Source organism: Camponotus floridanus, unplaced genomic scaffold (genome assembly GCF_003227725.1).
Source record: "Camponotus floridanus strain SB8 unplaced genomic scaffold, Cflo_v7.5 scaffold53, whole genome shotgun sequence".
Classification (NCBI taxonomy): Eukaryota; Metazoa; Arthropoda; class Insecta; order Hymenoptera; family Formicidae; genus Camponotus; species Camponotus floridanus.
Window position 1 is genome coordinate 817,500 of NW_020229692.1, and position 21,722 is coordinate 839,221.

A 21,722-nucleotide genomic window follows, 5' to 3' on the forward strand; every position below is an offset into this window, starting at 1 on the left:
AAAATGGAATGGTACCTTGTTTACAGCGGGACCGAGATTTAGAAGCGGGGCAGGATAAAACGATGCTCGCCAGGAACGTCGAGGCGCGTCGCGTTTAATTGTATACGGGCGTTTGTCGAAGGCGTAGCCGAGTCGCGGCGGCATGGCACGTGGCGAAGAAACACAACAATACACAGCTAAGCCGGCGTGTGTACGTGCCGGGAATTCGGCTTGTTGCCGGCTGCTTATTGCCAGGATGGCGCTTGCGGAACCATTAATAACGCACGAAAGGGTAATTTCCTATCCCCTCCTCGGAGCGAGAAGGACATCGGCCCTTATTGCCGCGCCTGCCGAGACGCCGCTCTCGCGGCGGGACACAATGAAGGGCCATTAATTACCCGACGGGCTCTTCGCGATCGAATGAAGCTATTAAGACGGTACCCGGACGCCGAGCTCGTAATCCCCCGTTACAGCTTTCCTCGGCGGGGAGATGTTCCTCTTCCGCACGCGAAACGACTTAAGCCACCCCACGATAAGCATTTGGCCATTTTTTGTCAACCGACGTCCTTATCAACGATAAGAATCGCCTCGACGAGAGCTCGGTGTATTAATTAGACGATGACTCGCGCGGCTATTATCTTAATTAAGCTCGCGTCAATTCATCCTTAGATCCCACGTCTCTTCCGCGAAGGAACACGAGCAAGGTAAACGCATCAGTGAGTAATCGATCGAGAAATATTCTTAGATAATTAAACTTTTCAGCTAAATTTCTCAACGTATTATTCTCCTTAATTATTCGCTCTTTATTCGGTAGTGAAATAAAAAACGAAAGATTTGAAAAAGCGACATTTCGCGTGGAAAAAACACTTTCGAAACAATAAAGCCTCGGTCGATTGACACCGAGCGAGCGGTGGAAATAATTTCGCGAGCAAGGGGCGACGATTAGTGAAAAGACCGAAACGTGACGGCGGCAGCGCATCGATTTATCTCGCGCTCGGACGCGAGAAGACGGTGAATTTATAGGATTATCGATCGCAAACTTGTCAGCGTCAGTCCGTTCATCGTGTATTTCAACTCGCCCAAACCTAACCGAGCAAACGTTCCGTTCCGTTTACATTTTTTCCAGAGCACCCGACACACAACACACAATCTCGCTGCGCCGGGCATCGTTGGCTCCATTGTTCGCGCGAGTTCGCTCGCACTCTCGCCACGTCGGCTTCACGTTCGCAATTTGTATCTGCCTCCGTCCCGACCTGCTGTGTTATTAACCAAAACCAGACCGCGCGAGATACACATCCACGGCGCGCTGCTGCCTACGGCCCGATAAATCTTATTACAAGAGCGGATCGCGCGCGCACGCTGCAAATATCGCCCGCGAACTGTAATAGACGCAAATAAGTACGTTCTTTCTGCAAACATCGTTACTACCAGCCGACCCCAATCATTACGGAATAATAACCGATCAGATTCCATTCCACGCGAATCTGTCGACTAAAGTTTGCCAAATTGCTCTCGCGGAGCTACGACAATATAATGCCTTAATAAACCGATCGAGATTGCAATTAGGCCGAGGTAATTTCTCATTCTTTGCTAAATGTTTATTTCATAAAGTTTCCTCGAACGGAAAAGTAATTTTCTGATAATGATCTTTTTCGAATCTCGTTGCTTCTATCGATTTGCATTTTTGTGCAAATCTGACAGACGTCATCTTTATTATTCCGAATGCGAGGAGAAAAAAAAGAGAAAAATGTGATTGTTAATTATTCGAGCGTAATATCGAAGGAGTCAGTTTCAATCGTAGTTCGAGGAGTCAATATCAAGTCCATTAGATAATAATCATCGATATAACATCTTTCGGCATCGAGCTTCCAAATATTGATCGTCCGACTCTGTATACTGTTTGTGCAAACAGGTCTCTCTCCGTTGAAATTATGGAAAACGACACGATACAAGCGCATCGTGAGATCCGCGATCGTGACTCCGGATCGTTTCGTTCGTGGAAATTGAATCACGTCGGGCAGGTCAATTAAATTAGATGCGCGCGAACGCAAGAAAGACGACGACGGTTGCGCTCTGCGTCAAGAAGTGAAAAAAAAACAAGCTCCTCTCCTCCCACGCGTCGCAACGCGGTTTCATTCGTTTTCCCGTTATTTTTCACGGCTGTGCCGAGTTTGCGCGCGACTATCCTCAAATAAATTTAAATGTCGGAGTTAGTTCTCTCGCTGACTCAAGCTCTCGCGTATATGGCCCGCGAAAAGTGCGACGAACTCCACCTCCGGTTCCGATGACGACGGGACGACTTTTTTTAAATCCGCGCGTCTAAAAATCGCTCTTTATTTGAAAGAGAAACGTCGCGAAAAACGGAAAATTCGATCGTTTTACTCAAACATTTGTGCGACGCGCAGAGATAATACAAAAAATATATTCTCTCCTCTGTATTTTTTTCCAGATAAATTAATATCTGTTTAAGAAATTAATTATATCTCGGATCTTTAATTCTTGCAATTAAAAATTTTTTTTACGTCTCGTTAGATTTCGTTGGAACGACGCGAACGTAATTTAACGTGCGAGAACGCATGTGGTGGATAAACGGAAATAACGAGAAAGTGAGATGAAATACTAGGGAGGGAGAGGTCGATGGAGTGAGAAATGGGTGGACGAACAGAGTTCCGAGGGGCAGAAACCGTCGCGGCCGCTTTTAGCCACCTACTTCCAACCCGTTCTTTCGCCGCGCTCGATTAATTGCTAAAGTTCAGCGCGAAAACATTGGCCCGTTTATTCGCAAAGTTATTAGTAGTCTTACTTGCAATTGTTCAATATTGGAAATCAAAATCGTCTGTATTATAATTAAGAGAGAATTCAATTAAGTAAAATTACAAGTTCTCGACGAGCGCTAAATGTTTTAACGTACAAATTTTTAGATTAATTAATGAATCGGCAACGGAATATCGATATTTACAATTCCCGATAGCGTTATAAGATGCGATATTTTTTTCTCTAACAACGGTTCTCTCGTCAATAAAGGGCGGAGAATTCTTACTAACGAGAGAAATCACAGTTTAGGAAAACGGAATCATTTACGCTACTTGCACGTGCATTCATCCGCATCATGGGACGTTCCGGCATCGTTACAGCAATTAGAGATTCCTAGTTACATTGTTTGTCTGTCGTCGTTGGAAACTTGAAGGGAGCAGCCGGTCAATAAAGCCCCCTTCGACTCGTTAATTGACCCACCTGCTGATACAGAGACACAGAGTCCTTTTGAGGGATTTCCGAGAAAATACATCGACCGTCCGAATTAGACGGTCGCATTACGCTCTTTAGTGAACGACGAGAAGCGGCACGAGTCTCAACTCGACGATAACGAGCCACGTGAACGACGAGAAGAGACGGTTCTCGCCAATTGGTTCCGCTAGAGAATCAGGACAGGCACTCTATAGGATTTACGATTATTCCGTTTGATTCGCGGCCAAGCTGAATCGTAAACACTCGAGAGACACTCTGATGTTCACCGACCACTCGTGGATAAATTCCTCGAGGAGGGTAAAAAAAATTTCACGAGTGACGGAAAACTCAGTCTCGCGAATCCGCGAGTACAGAATTTACTTTTTAATTTTTTTGTCCGACGACGATGATCGCATCTCTCGAGACTCGCGAGTCGAAAATTTGCAAACGATGTCAAATATATGTTGTGAGAAAAAAAAGAGATTTTTAAAATGAGATTAGACATGATTGTCAGAATGTTTATATATTTTATATAAAAGAAATTTAAAATTTTATGCTAATTATGTTAATTATTTTATGTTAAATATTCTTTTCATGGAATTTACGAGTTTGATTTTTCAACCTTTCACTTTTATAATAATCTATTAAAATTTGATATAAAAAGAAGAGAAATTCTGACGCGCAGATCTAAATCAAAATACGATACATGAGATATAAAGTAATTAAAAATATCATTCTGCAACGTATTTTAATTCAATATATGTATCTATATGAAGTGACTTATCAATCATTCGGTATTAATATGATTCGATCGCCATATTCTGTTTCCTGAAGATTAATATACGCGAGTATCGCAAGTCTTTCTTCCTCGTGATACTTTCGAAACGTTACTAACGCGTAACACGTTCATCGCTCGACACACGCACGCACTCGTTGCCCACGAACTTGGAGAACATCGAACATATGACATCACTCGACCTCACATTTGCCGCTCTATTCCCGACTCTCGCACGCCTATGCTATTAGGTAATACTTAATGGGTTACGCGTGTAAATACGCGTTGACCTCGTTACCATCATTGTCGGTACGAAGCATGTGAAAAAGAATCTAATCCGAAAGGAAATGATTCAATTATGTTCCCATTCATTCATGAATTCATGATATTCCGAGATTGCGTGATAAAATAATAATACATCCCAAAAATATACTACGTCGAAAAACAAAAAATTCTGCGAGATTATTTATATATAAATATTCTTTTATAAATATATAATATATAAATATAAATATATAAATATATAAATTATAAATATATAATTATAGTAATAATTATATATTTATAGTAATTGTAGTAATAATTGCACATTTTTCACAGTCGCTATGAACGCGAGATCATTGTTATTAGATAAAAAATATTAAATTTTTATACAACCACGCTTTAAAGAGGCATCTTTTAAAATCGTTTCAAGACTATCTCAGTGCGTGTTAAAAAGTCCTGACGCAGCAATACACAAAAGGGAAACAATTTATACCGAGCCGGAGCGATAAATTTACAAATTTACGCCGCATTGTCGCGGCCGCGAGCGGAGTGATAAAACATCATCGAATTTATCGGCGTCAAGAGAGAACGCTGCGGCCAGTGGCCGGCGTTAATTACTCCGCGGCTCGAACACAAATTAGTTGCCCGTTACTGCCGTAGCGCCGCGAGTACATTTATTTCAGGCGTGAGATTCGATATCGATTTATTTTCGTTACGACCGAAGGCTCTCAATTGTCATCGATACACAATGACACACATAGCTATTCGCGCTATATCCGCCGTAATTCGCAAATCTGTGAATATTCGTGCGTGAATATTCGAGGCAAACGGAATTTGCCCTGTTAAAGTTCATTAGTTGCTTCAACTATCTTTGACGGAATTAAAAAGATTGGAAGAATTCTCTTCCTATTCATATATTTTCAATCACATCCACTATTCATTACAATTATTATTCTGGATAAATTGAAAAAAATAAAAAAGAATATCTGCTGCTAATTATTATCTTGTTGCTTGCATTATAATAACTGCGTGATACTTTTATGAAAGTGATATGTTGTTGGAACGCGTTGTAAATTAAATTGTAACAACGTACGATTTTCGCGAGCGTCAACAAACGCATGAATTACGAATGTTTGTCCGCGTTTACGGCGAGTCGCAATGCTGTTTCCTCGCTTTTATACTTCGTAAATAAATTCACCTGAGAGAGTGTATTACGGTGGCTTGAATATCTGAATATTCTCGCGAACTTCTCCACTTCTCACGGAAGATATCCCGCGGCGTTCCTGTTCTTTTAATTAAAAAGTTTCGCGCTAGAGATGGAACTCCACAGGCAACGAGATTTCTGTTGATCGTCCATTAAGCAAACTTATCGAATAATATCGCGATGTAATCCTAGTTACAAAGAACCGCGGCCTGTTAATCCCGTACATGGTAATATTTGCGCGAGAGATGGACTTTTCTCAGAGGGAAAAAACTGAAAGGAACGCATATTTTTATTATCTATTTTCTCTATCTTTTTCTTTTCACTTTTTTTGCGAATTAATTTTTTGTATAAATTAAATTTTGTTACGAATATTCAAATAGAGAGATTTACTTTTTATTAATTTATTATTTCACAAGAAAAACTTGTGTAAAATTAATTAATAAATTTACGAGATATACACGAATGTAAAATCGTTCTACTAAAAAAGTAAATATTGTAATTCATAGCAATTGAATTAATTGTATTAATTATATTAATTAAAAAATTGTATTAATTATCGTGTAAGATCAATAATTACTCAGATATGAAATAATGTTACAATTTTTAATTTTTAATTTCACTTCTATCGACGATAAGCAAATATAAATAAATTCAATTATTTCTGATTTGTAATTTCGACTCGATTGTATAATTGATTAATAAATAAAAAAAACACTCGTCTTTTTATTTCTTTTTTACCAATCGATTCAAGATATCAGTCGAATAGACCGGTCGAAGAAAGAGGAGAGGAGAAAACAGAAATGAAGACGAGGACAATAAGGCGTAGTGAGGGGGAAGATTGGATCGGTCCCGACATTCCTTCAACGACGAAGAAAAGTTATCGGAGTGAGGAGGCGGAGGAGTTGCAGCAAGCCCTCGGGGAACGAAGTCATGGGTAACGGAGAATATTTCCCTCTCGAAAATCGCGCACAGTGTTCGTTAGAAGTTACCCGTCCTCCAGCTTCTCTCTCGCAGAGTCCACGTCACGGCCTCTTCGTCGTTATAAGGCAATATCCCCGATTTCGCGTATAAATCCAGCGAAAGGTCGCGACGAGAGAGATGCCACGCGCGCGCGCGCGATTTATTATACGTCACATTGACGGGGGATGCTCGTCCCACGTTCTCGTTGCATAATAAAATGCCGGACGAGAGATTATATTTATTCCCCGGCAAATCGATATCTCGCCACGCGAGGTATCTCTCGACTTAACGAGCGGATTTATCCCACCATAAAAATGCGCATCGAGGGGAAGAAGAAAAATTAATAATTGTGTCAAACATGAGTTCTGGCGTCGTGGAATAAGGCTTGACTTCGAGAAGCTTCTCGTATTATTGAACGATTTCAGCGAGATATATACCTAACGCGTTCGAGAGTCACCGGACGAGACGAGAAGAACCCCGTCCCACGGCTCCACGTACCTGACCTGACGTCATCGGTTATTTATGCATCGCCGACTAACGGCTGTTCGCCGATTTCGCCGGCCGTCTAAGAATACACGTACACACACTCTCTCTCCTCCTTTTTCGCACCGTTTCTCTGTTCGTCGCGTATATACTCGAACGCATCGAGCGTAGGTGACAGTGCAGCTGACTCTCGATCGACTCTCATGTCTCGCGCAGGCTTGTACTCGTCTGTACCGAGGGAAAGTCTATGCCAAAGTCCGGAACTTCACGTGAACGGGTGTGGTACCCTATATAGCACACTATATTGGAATTGCGATACGCAACAAGTGATCCAATCAAAGTCCTATAATTACACTTCATCAACAAAACTCAAAATTTCGTTCTTTCTCATAAACGTAATAATAAAAGAGTGGATGAACTCTGTGATTTAACTCGTATATAAACACTCGCAAACAAGATTTGATATCTGCTTTTCACTGCGTTATGAAATGTTATATAGCTGATACGTTATCTTAATAGATAATTCCTTTTTTGTCCTAATAATTGACCTCGTGTCTATTATATTTTACGTCGTTATATATTCTTATGTTCTTTTTAATATTTCTCAAGCACATATATGTACGCCTTTCGTGAGTCTCGTTTCCTCCAGATGGTTCACAAATTGACATTAAATATTATAAACCTTAATGCTTGGAACTTTTTGATGGGAACAATGGAATAATTAGAACTTTAAATCATTGAAATCTTTAGAACCAAAAGATACGTCTGAATATTCAAATCTTTTATTCCAAGTCTGAATAATTCAAATCTTATTCCTAATTAACAAAACAAAATTAGACGATGTAAGGAGAGAACAGAAAAGTTGATTATCTCCGTCTACGATGAATATTGATCCTGCTTGAAATTTTCTTAAGATCTGAAATGTTTGAATAATCGAGCCATCAGGTTGCAATCAAACAGTTCGAATTGTTCATGAATTTGGAACATTGATATCTCGAGTTGTAAGACCATTCAATTTGTTCGAATTTACGTCCGAGCCCTAATTGAAATCCCTGTATGTGGAAAGCGCGCGTCTGGAGTGTAATTAACGCGGTTAGACTGCGGTATGCACCATGAATGTCACGTACTTAATCGTTCTGCGTTATCGAAGGACAGCCACGGTCTCGATTAGATGTTATCGTGAGAACGCCGGACGCAATTAGCCGGGAATTAATTTCGTTGGTTCGTTACTGATAGCGAGAGCTCCATTTTCCAATCAAGGTCAGTGCCACCTCATACGAAGTTTTTTTGTTTCGTAATTGCACGACACAGGGACGTCATTAAAAGTTTCGTAAAAATGCAAATTCGCCGAACTATTATAAATCGTTTCTGCGCTCCGAATTAATTTTCACGCGAGCAAAATATTAAAAATTTTTTTATCGTCGTCTATAGGTTAATTCGTGATCTTGTATACAATTACAAATTTGCGAAATATATTTATATCTTCTAAATTACATGTATACTGTATCTTATCAAAGATCTTTGATCTAGCATCTGAAAATATCGCGATAAATGCTTCTAATCAGAAAGTTGTATATATTGTTCTTATCTCTTGAAATTTGAAAACACAATAAAGAAAGGCCTGATACAGGTAAATCCATCGAGCTATCCTGGCGTACGAGCACAAGCACGGTATCACGCGATACATCAATAACGGGAATTATTAAAGCTTATGTGTGCAAGGTGGCACGCGACGTCAGGAAATCGGCGCGTATTAAATCAACGCGAACCGGCGCTTTTAGAAGCTTCCAGGCAGGAGCTTTATGATATCAACGGAGCTTCCTGTACATTGCTGTCGGGATCAAACATCGCGTCGGAATTCCAATTTTATTTCATAATATTTAAACTTCCATCACGTGTATACTTTTTATTAAAAAATTACTGCAAATCTCTCTCTACTTCCTGATGTATCCTTTTTCAAATATGATTCCGCTGTAAAAATTGTGTAAATTCCAAAAATTGTATAAGTCGTGAAAAATCATATGGGAAAAAAAATCAAGGAGCATAAAAGCGATTCTTGGCTCGCGAGAAGTCCGCGACGAACGAGGAAATCCGCGCGATTTATGCGCGCCAACCGAATAAAACTATATTAACACACGCACGGCCACCTGCAGTCTGCAGACTAATAATCGGTCGTCGGCCACGTCGGAAGAGATTATCGTAAATTCCATCATTTGTGCTCGAATCGTCGAGCGCGTTCTCTCGTGCTCCTCTCTCTTCGTCTCTCCCGTAAGTCCACCAGTTTCGATTCACCGATATCGAGTTCTCGGATTTACTCATGCGGGAATGAACTCCGGAATTTCCGCGTAACGTAAAACGCGTACTCTCGATTCTCGTATGAATTCCGCCATCATCTCCATCCCCTTCCCCCCTACTTCCCTCCATCCACTACTCCCGCAGCCGGTTTTCCAGGCTCGAACTAACGGCGTTTCCCTTTGTTTTCCCATCCTCCTTCCACATTTCGCGTTCTCCTTTCCTGTTCCGACCCCAGCAGCATTCACGAAGCATCGCGACGGCTTCGTTTTCTCGCGGATAAAAGCGCGACGACGAGAAACGAGAGCGTCGCGCGAATTTACGCGACCGCGATTTACGGATCTTTTGTGGTCACGGAGGATCGAATTACTCTCCATCGCGAATTTTCGTGCTTCTTAAACACGATTAAGAAGAAAAATGCTGATCCGATTTCGCTCACAATACTGCAAATAATTATTTAATCAGTTTTCTTGAGAGAAAGTCGCGTCCATTTCGCCGAGATCAAGAGTACCGAATAATTTCTATTATATTCCTATTCTCATAAAAATGATTCAATTAATTATTCAAACGTTTATCGAAAATCTATCTGGTATACAAGATCTAGTACGTTTCTCGGGACTATAAAATGCGTGATGTCTGGTCGAGTAACTAGCAAAGTGGTGGCTTCGTTATTCCATTGCGGTCAGTTTTGTGGTTGCTACTGCAGTTGGATAGTCGCGACGACTCGAAAGCTAGCTGAACGTACAGCGCCCGCTACAAATCGGCATTATTTCGAGAGCTGGCTAGAGGCCAGCAACCCTAGCATTCTCCCTCAGATTGGCATTTTAATAAACCCGTGTCCCATGGGGCACTTTCATCTCGCGACAGAAAAACGAGAGAATTCTCCAAAGTACTAAAACAATTTCTAATTTAGAGTACGATTTGTAGTAACTTAAATTTGACGTTGATATTCGCGATTGTATCGCTTAGATTAAAACTGCCAAGTTCTGAGTTATGGATAATAAATGTGTAAGGCGTGATTTCTGAAATTATCAACGATATATCACCGATATATCTATTGTTTTATATTAAAAAATTTAATATCTCATTTATCATATTATCCCAATAAGTTTTAAATGATCAAAAATTAAATTTATATTTTGAAAAAATAAAATTTTTCGTTCAAACTATATTGTAGACAATATATACTTTTTTTCAGAACACATTTTAGACAATACAAAGATTGAAAGCTCAATATTTTAACTGTTTTTGGAAGATAGAGACATTTACGTTTCATATATCTTCATATTTGTTCTTTATAGCATCAGATTACTTTTCGTCTCCTATTTTGTTCTACAATATTCTAATTTATTTGCGCATAGTTCATTTATCACACAAACAAAATAAAGATACTTCACAGACGGTCGATATGATAACATCCACAGAGTTTAATTTCAAATAGAAAATGGTTTCTTCGAATCATCCGGTGCATGAAACTCGCGCGCGGGTCGCCGAAAACTTCGATATTGCCGGGCAAAAGAACCATAAAGCGACTTTCAATAACCACGTTCTCTAGATAACCGCGTGTGTCTCGTTGGCTCTCTCGATTCGTTCTACATAAGGGCAACGAATCTCTACGTATCGGTCGATCGATATACCTTATCTTCTCTCTTTCCCTTCCACCGATTCTCGGCAACTATTCTCAAGAGCAATATTCTTTCTCGCGTCTCCAAACACTTTCTAAGTCGTCGTATTCGTCCTTTCCGACCCTCTCCGACGCCCGGATGAGGGAGAAGACGAGAGAAAGCTCCACCGAGTTCTCGCGCACTCCCCTTTCATCTATAGCGGAGATTAATATTATTCCTGCCGCGTGCCCGGGCTCATCTCGCACCCGCCCAACGTACGTATCTATATCGTATCTAGCCAGGATTTTCCCGCAGGAGCATCTTCATATAATGACGAGAAGCGCGGGCTCGTCCGCGAATGAAATCTTTTCGGGATCTTCCGCCTGATCTTTTCCCGCACGAAACACTATACAAAGCTCGCACATATCCCGAAGGGAGCGCTTAAAACTTGTCCGAAATTCCTTTCATAAATAGTCCATAAATCGGTCGTGTATCGCTTAACGATCCTCGATTGCTCGATTTTCTAGTCTAATAAACTAGAAGCGATAAGTCTCAGCTCGTAGCTTGTATGTGTGAGTTGATCGTCGACATAATTTTGGAGTAATTTATTCGAGTAGGACGATTCACTTGATCGCGAGCGTATATGATAAAGCGGCGCGTTGGAAAATTGGCGAACGCGGTGGAAGCCTCAATCGGGTTCGTACGGAAAACTTTAGTTGTACAATCATTGTCGCGGATAATGATAGCCACGGGTGTAATAACCACGTCAAAATTTTCGCCGCTCGCCGCGTCTAATAACGTATGAAACGAGCGCCCTCGATTACCCGAAGCGCGTTTTTCTCGACGAGCGTTTATTAATATCGGAAAATCCCTATCTCTCTCGACGAGATTTCTGAGTAGCCGAGCAAATTCCAAGACCACCCGTTACAACACGACGATCCGATACCGGAACCGGTACGCGCTCAATCCCGGATGCGGCGAGCTATCGTATTCCGTGCTCCATTTCCTTCCGAACCGTTGAATAAAACTAAGCGCATGAGGCATCGTCGAACGGGACGTTATGATGGCGCCGTATTTTGCGAAAAGATATTTTTATTGAACCAGGAAATATAAGAGATCGATTTTTTTAAATATATATTTCGATAAACTGACTATATATTTACTTACTAGAGCGAATGTTGCGATAAAACTAAAAGGAAACATTTATAATACATATCGTATATTGGATCTCGCGGTGATTTAAAAACAATATATTACATATATATTCATTCATTTATATTTTCATATATTAGAAATTATTATTGAAAAATATTACGCCATCAAAGGGACTTTACGAAAGTTTTCTAGCTTTCCTCTGTAATTATTTTCCTTTCATATTCTCAAAATATAAAAACGTAAGTAATTTTATGAAATAATTTGTAAGCATTTTGTTTTCTTTCGATATCAATCAAAAGCTACAGTAAATGAAGCCGATTTAAAATAATCACTAGCTCCATTATTCTCGCGTATTTTCACACTGATAGATAGCCCGAAGGTAATTGATTTAATTACATCTTTCTAGCAATTACTGAAAATAATACCGCGCCATAAAACAGCACTGCACTTTCGTCGATCCATGTAGATCGAGAGAAAAGAAAGAGAGAGAGAGAGAGAGAAAGAGAGAGAGAGAGAGAGAGAAAGAGAGAGAGAGAGAGAGAGAGAGAGAGAGAGAGAGAGAGAGAGAGAATTAAAAGAAAAACAGAAAAAAATAAAGAAAGCACATGGAAAGAATAGTGCGGGACGCAATAAGAGACTAAAAATTATCTCGTTATAATACTCTTGATTACGGTTCGATTAACAAAACCATTTATTCGCTATTCATAAAACTCACATTTGGGCGAAGAATGGAAATCGAGCGATCGAAAGAGAGGAAGCAAGAGAGGAAGGGAGCGAGGCAAGAGAAAACAGGTAAAGGACAGGATCGAATTGACGTGCCGACCGTTAATGGAATTGCCTGGGCAATGTCGGCATGAATTTTCCACGCGATTCCACTCCGTGATTCGTATTCTCTCCGTCTCGTTATATCCACAAGCACGCGCGCGCGCGCGTGTGTGGGTGTGTGTGTGTTCGTTATCGGTTATTATTCTCGCTTAAAAATATGAAATACAAAACCGCGCAACTCTTTCGGTTTTGTGTCGACGATACTCCACGCGAATTTAACTCGATCGACGTTAAAACGCAACGCGAATTAGCCGTAGCTCGATTTTTAGTTACCACTCGCCAGTTTCGATGTTTTTTTCCCTCCTGACGTTGAATTTTATTGAGAAGTGAAATCCTTATGTTTCTTATATCAAGGACGAGTTTATCGATGTACGATACATATATGTACATGTATGCATTCCAATTGCTTAAAGGATATTCGCTCATAAACAACGGACCCAAAAGCTTCGGATAAAATTAAATTTTACGATCGTAAAAGAACGATAAAGCGTAATGGACAAAGACTGAGTCATGTTTATTGGTAAACTACGAGAACAATATACAAGTACTTTTGAGCATATATGTTTTCCTTGTATTTCACTTTTATGGCATTGCTGCAATGCTTTTCGTGATAATAAAAAAATCATGAGGAACCGGATAACGTGATTTCGAGCGCTGGAAATTTTTCACTTCGTGCAGCGGATAAAGTCGAAAAAGTTATGCGACCTGTCTATGTCGATGTTGAAGTAACGACGTTTCGAAGCTAATGTAACTTAAACCTAGACCTAATTAATCCGTTATACATCTGGTTACGTGATCTCATTTGGGGAAAACTGTCACAGTTAGATTAAACTTTGTAACGAGCTCCCGTGAATAAAGCACAGAGAGTGACACTCTTGAATTTCTATCGACGTCAATTTATAATTAAATGAGCGTTTAAGAGTAACGTAAGAGCTTGAAAAAAATGAGTATATATTTGCAATATTTCATGTAATATAATGCAGTTGTATGAAATATTGTTAACGAGAGTTTTAATTTTCTTTTAATAATTTTTTAAATATGAAAATGTAAAGTTCATTCAAAAATGAAAAATAAATCCTGATAAAAGGATGGAATAAAATTTTCCTCAAATATCGTATTTGTAGAATATTAGTCGTGTACACAATCTACAAATATATGTACGTATCATAGAGTAAGGAAAAATATGTATATATAATTTTTTCAAATAAAGTATTAAAGTTTTATGCAATATTGATATAACCGCAATTAAATGTATATTTATAATAATAAAAAATATGGATATCAGTTAATTTGGTTGCAGTATCATATTCCTGTCATACGATTCGCACGTGCTAATTATAAAAAATTATTTTTAATATTTAATTAATTACATCTAATTAAATATAAGTTCTATTAAGAGAAGTGCAACAAACGCAAAATTCGTGCCCATAAATTCTGAAACTGCAGTTTCCCGCAATGCAGAAATTATTCTCGAATGCAGCCAATCTTGTTATACGGATCCGTCCGTTTGGCCCGTTGATTCTCTCATGGCGCATCATGTTCTTAACCACAAAATCAACCATATGTCACCGACCGTAGCCATCGATGCGGATGACAAATCGTCAATTAGCGGAACCCCGATCGATCCTGGATCCGATGATTCATGCCAGAGTCGTTTCTTCGGAATAACCACTCGCTACATTTCCTCGCATTCCATTCACGATTAATTAGCTCGCGTTCCGTCTCTGCTGATAGCCTGTTTGATATATAATTCACGACTGTTTTATCGCTCTAATACTCTTATGTATGTATTCTCCTCTCTATGTTTCGCGTCTCATCGCACATTATATACCACGTATCATTTCCTCTCGAGGAATTAAATTAATAGACTAATTAGTAACAGCCTTATATACATAGTTTCATATTTGAGACTGTAATTTTAGAACCTTCGCCGTATGTATTTTTCTCGCTTACTTTGATGTCCGGGGCACACAAGGATGATTTATCAGCGACGATGGTTGGAGAGAGCATCAAAATAGCCATCATGCACTCTCGGCAATCATCGAGTGCACTCGAGAATCGTCGTATCCGATCCCATCTAGCTGCCCGCTGCCGCCGGTCCGGTTTTCAGCGCACGAGCCTCGTATCCTCGTTCTCGGCGACCTGCCGCCGCTTGTAAGTCAGTAGGTCAGATCGCCGGTGCACGCTCGTGTCTCGGCAAGGTGAAGATATCGATCGCACGCGCGGCGTGTTGACCCAGTAAGGATGCAACCGTTGCGCGGCAGCGGCACGCAGGTGCGCCGCGAGGAGGAAAAGAGGAGCTACGTGGAGCTTATTACGACGATAATCGTAAATCATCGCCACATTGTTCGCGCACTGACATTTCCATCATCGAGTCGAGAACGCGATCGATACCGATCGCGCGCGTCGGAGAATTCCCGCTTCGGAGAATAAATAAATAATGTCCTTTCGCATTTCCCGCGAATTTCATCAAGTGACACGAGAATGAGAAATATCGAATCACTATTAATTTTTTATCACGACTTAATATATTGAAAGTAGTAAATAAATGAAAAATGTATAAAGTACTCAAAAGTGCATCCTCGTATCAAATATACATGCGTTGTGATAGAGTGTATTTCATTAACTCAATCCGATATTTATTACATCAATAATTCTCTAAAAAAAATCTGTGAAAGTACATAAAATATATAAAATCAAATCATTTAAAAATCGGAGATACAGAACTCAAAAACGCGTACACAAAGATTAAAGCGCTCAATAGTATCTCTATGAAAAGGGATATAAAATAATAAATTTGTTCATATAAAATATATTAAATTATTTGATTTTGAAACAAGAAAAACTTCCATTTTACATATTGTTTTAGTCAGATTGATTCAATTTTATATATTATTTCAGTCAGGTTTTTTGATTCCATTGAAACAGTTTTTTGTATGTACAATCCCGTTACCAAACTCAATTTCATGACTTTCCAGGAGTTGACACGCGCTTCGAAATAAATGTCTCGTATGTAGGTCAGTAGGGCATTGGTTCATGCTGTGCCAGGGAAAAAGTGGTGACGCATGATCAAGAAGACATATATACACGTACACCCCATTACCGAACATGTTTATGGAGCAAGGTTGCAAGCACGATTGGAAACTCGTGTAAAAGAACTGCAGATCAATGCGGGATATTTGCGTCGAACGAAATGTTAACTTCATGACTTACACTCTCGCCTTATTACAGGATTGACAATTTTTGCAAAATTTTTTATCTTACATCAAAAATTAAAACAAATAATGAATCTTTTAAATGTTATATCTGAGAAATGTTGTTTTTGCTCTCTTATATTTCATTTACAAATACTGTTTTACGATAAAAAAAGATTACTAGGTTTCGGCATCCTGGTACATCCTCGTTTCGCGAAATAATGGGAGAGAAAGGCGAGCATGAGATAGTTCCGGGTGCGGAATCGAGTGCGAAGTAACGGACGTTAATGAGAGAAGGTTATAGCCGAGGGAGCGGAAGGTGCCGTAAGTGGCAAACTGTTGCAGATCTGTCACGAACGGAAGGCGGGACGAAGATTGGTCGACGAAACGGGGAAAAACGATCAAGCGGCGGGTATGTGCACGATAATGAGAGATATAGTGTATTACAGAGATCGAAAACTCTCGCGATGGTTATTTTCAAAGTCCTAAGCCAACTCACGATTCTGCAAAAGTCGAGCACTTACGGCGAGGAATGATCATGTTGCGATAAATATTTAAGTTATTCATTGCGGAAATCGAAATTATAGTTGTCGAAATTTTTAAAAATTCTCTTCCTAATCATTCTCTTTCTCTAATAATTTTCTAAACATTTTTTAAAACTAAAATTGTATATAATTATATTTTTTAAATGCAGTTCAAATTTTGAGGAAAAATTGAGAAAAAATTCTAAAAATCGAAAGCTGCAATGCACAAAATTGCCACATTTTCTTAAAAGTCGGTATCAATCAACAGAGATAATCTAAGACAATGATTCATCGAGCTGTTGCGAATGTGACGCAGGCTACTGAAGAAGAGACAACAATCGAAGAGACGATGAATTAACTCTTTATGCACGCGTGATAACAACCAGCATTATATTCAAACGAGTTCTTCTCTAACTGTTTAACCTGAGAGCTACAGGATCTGCAGGAAAGAATAAAGGAAGAGAAACTGTGAGAACCCCGAGAAGGATAAGGCGTTCGTGCGCTTTCCGGGAAACGCGCTGTCTCTTAATTGGTATCCGAGCACTCGTCGTAAAATCAATGGCGGATGTGTCGATCCGTTCTGACACATTAAATGATCACCGATAATCGATTGCTACGATGCTGATTGGTGTGACGCATAAAATGATGCTAACTTTATTGAAGGAATTGCATAACAAAAAGAAAAGAAATGAATTAATCCCCCTTCCGCGATAAATATGATATAATCTAAACCAAGAATGTTATAGAAAGACAAAAGATCAGAAATTTTTTACAACAATAAAGTTTTATGTCTTTTTAAAAAGAAACAATAACATAAAACATTTTTAGAAATAAAAAAAAATAGCTTATAACGCATTTTTCTAAAATTTAACATTAATCGTATTTCTTTCTTTTTCATTTATCAATACAAATCAGATTTTCCTAGAATTCATCAAAATTTGTCAGGCACTATCGAATGTTAAATTCATCATAATGGCGAATGCGACACACGGAAAATTTCCTTACACGTGATTCGCGATGAAGATACATGAACGTATCCAGAGGCAACATGAGCGAGATTGAGTATGTACGTGTACCAGATAGAGATTAGAGAGACGTAATCTCATGGCGATAAGTGCTCGTATAAATACACGTATCACCTGCTGCTTCTCGGTAGCACGTGCCGCATGCTGCAACTGTCTGCATGCATCTAGGTGATTGAATGTAATGTATCGTAAGGCGATGCCGCCCTCGGGCGAAATTCACACGAAGCGCGGATGGGGCAAGAAACGACGGAGTAAGCGACACGAGATTCGTTTGCGTGAATGTATCCGATATACGACCGGATTTGCGTGTGCTACCGGCAAATCGTCTCGTCACGTAATCGGATCTTTGATTTCCAAATGTGCTAGATCGTACGACGCGACGGTGCAAAATACAGGAGGACAAAGAAATATATTCCATCTGGTTATACATCAAAATATATATATATATATATATATATATATATATATATATATTCTGAATATATATAAATATATATATATATATATATATTCTGAATATATATAAATATATATATATATATATATATATATATATTCTGAATATATATAAATATATATATATATATATATATATTCAGATATTAGATGAAATGGAATACATTATCCATGTCTATTTTGCTGAATCCAATATATGAAAATAGCAATTTAAAAGAAGCTTTTGTTACTTCGTTAACACGAATAGAAACTTTAAACGATCCATTTATAGATATTTATGGAAATATAAATATTTCAGAAAGATATATATACAATTTAATTTCAACGAAATTGACTTTTTATTCTTTTTTTGCGTTGCTAAATTGTCTTTATTTCTCTAATTTTATATTTATGTAAAATATCATTTCTCTCAAAATTACACTTCGGTAATTTGCGAGAAGATCAAAGAGAAAATCAAATATTACGATATCATATTTTTAAAACTTCATATTTGGAAAAAATAACAATAGAAAATGCAAAAAAGTTAAAATAATACAGATAAAAAATTTGTATATTCATAACTTTTACTTTTGGACAATTGGGATAGCAAAACGCAATATTTTTCAAAAACTGATAACTGATAGCTCTCATTTTTCAATAATTTTACGACATCGCTGACATTGATAGAAAATGTTTTCGAACGATTTTATGGCTCGTTGATTTTATTACTTCGCTGTATTGTTATAGAACAAAATAAAAAAAAATCGATCGAAAAATATATATTTTAATTTCCCCCTTCTCTTTCAATGAATATTCTTATCATATTTTTATTATATTTTCTTTGGCCAATTAGAATGTCATTTTTTATTAGCTGTATCAAGTCATTATTTTACAACTAAACATTAAACTAAAATTCCATTAAAATAAAGTTAATTTGAACTTGAATGAAAAAATACGATATTCACCATCATCTCCTCGCCCCATGAAACTTAGTTTACCAGAAGCCTTTACTATATTCTACTAAAAGCTTTTAATTTTAATCGTAATTCAGATATCTCGTTAGAAAAAATCCACGATGAAAAGAACACCTAAACCTATTTTGAGACATTCTATGTACAATACATGAGAAGAACACGAATCTCTCTTTTCGTGACAGCAAATAAACACGCATGAAGGAAAATGACTTGTGAAAGGGACAATCGCGAAATTCTATATTATCTTACCCTTTCGGGCGCGACTTCGTCGCGAAAAAACGCCCCGGACTGATTTATAAGATTTCCAGTTTACAAGGGACGCTTCCATTTCCGCGCCGGGACCGGCCCGACCGAATCGCAAAGTGCACGGCCGTGGAAAGGTTTCGTTTGCCTCTCGTACAAGCCGTTCAATTTCCGCGCGACGTTTCAATTTCTGTCGGCCGACGCGCGCTCTTTCGCTGTATTCAATTCCACATTCCCCCCCATCCCGTGCACCCTGCCCCCCCTCTTCCCCCCGTCCCCGTGATACATATCGCCGATGCCGGATTCCGCTATTTTCGATTCGGTGATGGATTAACTCTTCCCATCGAAAACTATCGTGTGCCGTTTACGACTGCCTGTATACGATGCCTGTTCTCGACGGAAGCTTAGACTTCCGATAACGATGGAGAGAAATGATTCGCAGCGAAATCATGTCTCTCTCTCGCTGTCTCTTTTTTTCCCCTCGCTGAAGAAAACGTTTACATAAATGGGCTTTACGCAAGCGTTTCTCCTTTTGAGATACTAGAGTTCCTGAGGGAATCTCGGATTTCCAGAGAATCCAGGGAAGCAAAGTAAACTCGACAGAATGCCTCGCGATAAAGATAACTCGCAAAATTGCAACGCACGAGCCATTCGTATGTACGGAGCACGATGCATCTCACTCGTGCTAAATATTTACAAGAACGTACACTCTTCGATCCTTTTCAGGAACTAGTATAATTTCAGTAATAATCGGAAAAAAATCTTTTCAATTTTCACACATGCTTGACACGCGGCGAAAATCGTCGAAACAGAAACAAAGCCGCGTGTGAGTCGCGGCTTCCGGTATTATTTCTAATGACCGGAGGAGGATGCATCGCACAGACACACGCATGAGACGCGACGTGGTTGCACGCACGACCCGCTGCGAAAAAGTGAGAGGAAAAGGGCACAATGAAGGGAGGAAGGGAGAGAGAAAGAAAAAGAGAGAGAGAGGAAAGGCGAGCTTTAAAGCATCGTTACATCGTAACTCGTCGTCGCAACGATGATGATAACGCGACGCTCGACTTAACAAAGGCCTCTCTTTTGCCACCACCGTCGTGTCATCTCACTTCTCTCTGTTTATGATGCCGATAAGATACACACGGTCTTGAACGATATTCCACAATTTCTCGAACTGTATTTCATTACAATTGCTAACGATCGATCGTTTGATGTAATTAGCATACGCAAGTGCTTCTAGCGTTTAACACGTAATTGTATGTTTTTTATTTCGTTGCAAGATTGCTTTAGATGGCCTGCGTAGACACGTAGATAAGAGTCGCCGCGGCCTCGTAGTGGATCGTGCGTACAACCGTAGAGAGGCAATTACATGCACCGGCAATGATAATGCCCGGTTATAACCATGCGGGTAACTATGTCGCATGATCGTACATATATACAACGGCAATGGAGTATCGCACTCGCTCGTATAATGTTTATATGTCGTACCACGACACGATTGAAAGAAGGAGAGGGAGAGAGAGCGCCCTCCGGCAGACAAGAGTGGCACGGAGGCTCCGCGAGAAGGTTCTCCGAAGCGTGATTTATACGATCGCGATCGTAATTGTAACTGTAGAAACGGTTGTCGCTGTAAGGAAAAAAAAGGGAACGCTCCCCGTTCGTAGCAAAGGCCTGATTGGAGACTTATTAATCGTCGTCCGACGCTTCGGAATTCACGGGGCGATCGATCGCGAGCGCATGAGATTAATCGCCGGTATACGAGATGCGAAATAAAACGTCGCAGAGTTTCGCGGACATTGTAAATTCTCCAACAACGAAATAAAAGTTTGCAAAATTCTACAATTTGAATTTAAATGACTCGAGCGTACTCACTTGTTCATCGCAACGCCATGTGTTCGACGATCGTTATGCAAGCTGTATCATTCATGCGAGGCCCACAGAGAGATGAATTTAAAGTCTGAAAGTAAAAAAAAGAAATTTATCAGAAACATGTAACTCAATAAATCTTTTTTTAGAAACACGTTTTCATTTTTCAGAAATACGTCAAAAAGTTTTAATCGAAATCAAAGCTCAACTTGCTGTAATTCTGTGAAATTCCAAGTCCATCATCGTTTTACTCCTCGGTGAATCAGATGCTAGTATCACACGTGTGTTACGAGTCTCGTACACGTCTACGTGCGTACACGCGCATGCAATTTCGAACGTAGTTCAAGCGCATGAACGAACGCGAGCGTCGAGGCGCATGCGAACATTAAAATAATTGCCGCAACTGCTGAACTTGGTTGATGGATTAAGCGGCAATTTGTAATGCCAGGTGATCCATCAAAACTTCGCGAAAGGTTAATCCCGGTTTAAAGACACGCGAACGATCGCCTTCTCACATGGGTCGTACCTGAATAATGGTAATCGCGTTCGCGCCAATAATTATGTATTAGATTCGTTATATTTTTTTTCATTTTAATTACAATTAATCTCGTCATTATTATGAATAACACCCGAGTATCATTTCCTGATGATTAAAGATTATTCTCAATTTTTATTGAACAATTATATTAATCGAT

The 21,722-nt window shown here is 39.3% G+C and overlaps 1 protein-coding gene across 3 annotated transcripts in view; it reads right to left on the minus strand.

Moving 5' to 3' along the window:
* The window catches only part of LOC105253960 (serine-rich adhesin for platelets), a 164,007-nt gene that overhangs the window by 59,370 nt on the left and 82,915 nt on the right, over window positions 1-21,722 (minus strand). For all 3 annotated transcript variants that reach the window (XM_011262347.2, XM_011262350.3, XM_025412579.1), the window contains one exon: window positions 21,034-21,118. The gene's annotated coding sequence lies outside the window, so the exon portion shown is untranslated. The remainder of the gene's footprint in view (window positions 1-21,033; window positions 21,119-21,722) is intronic.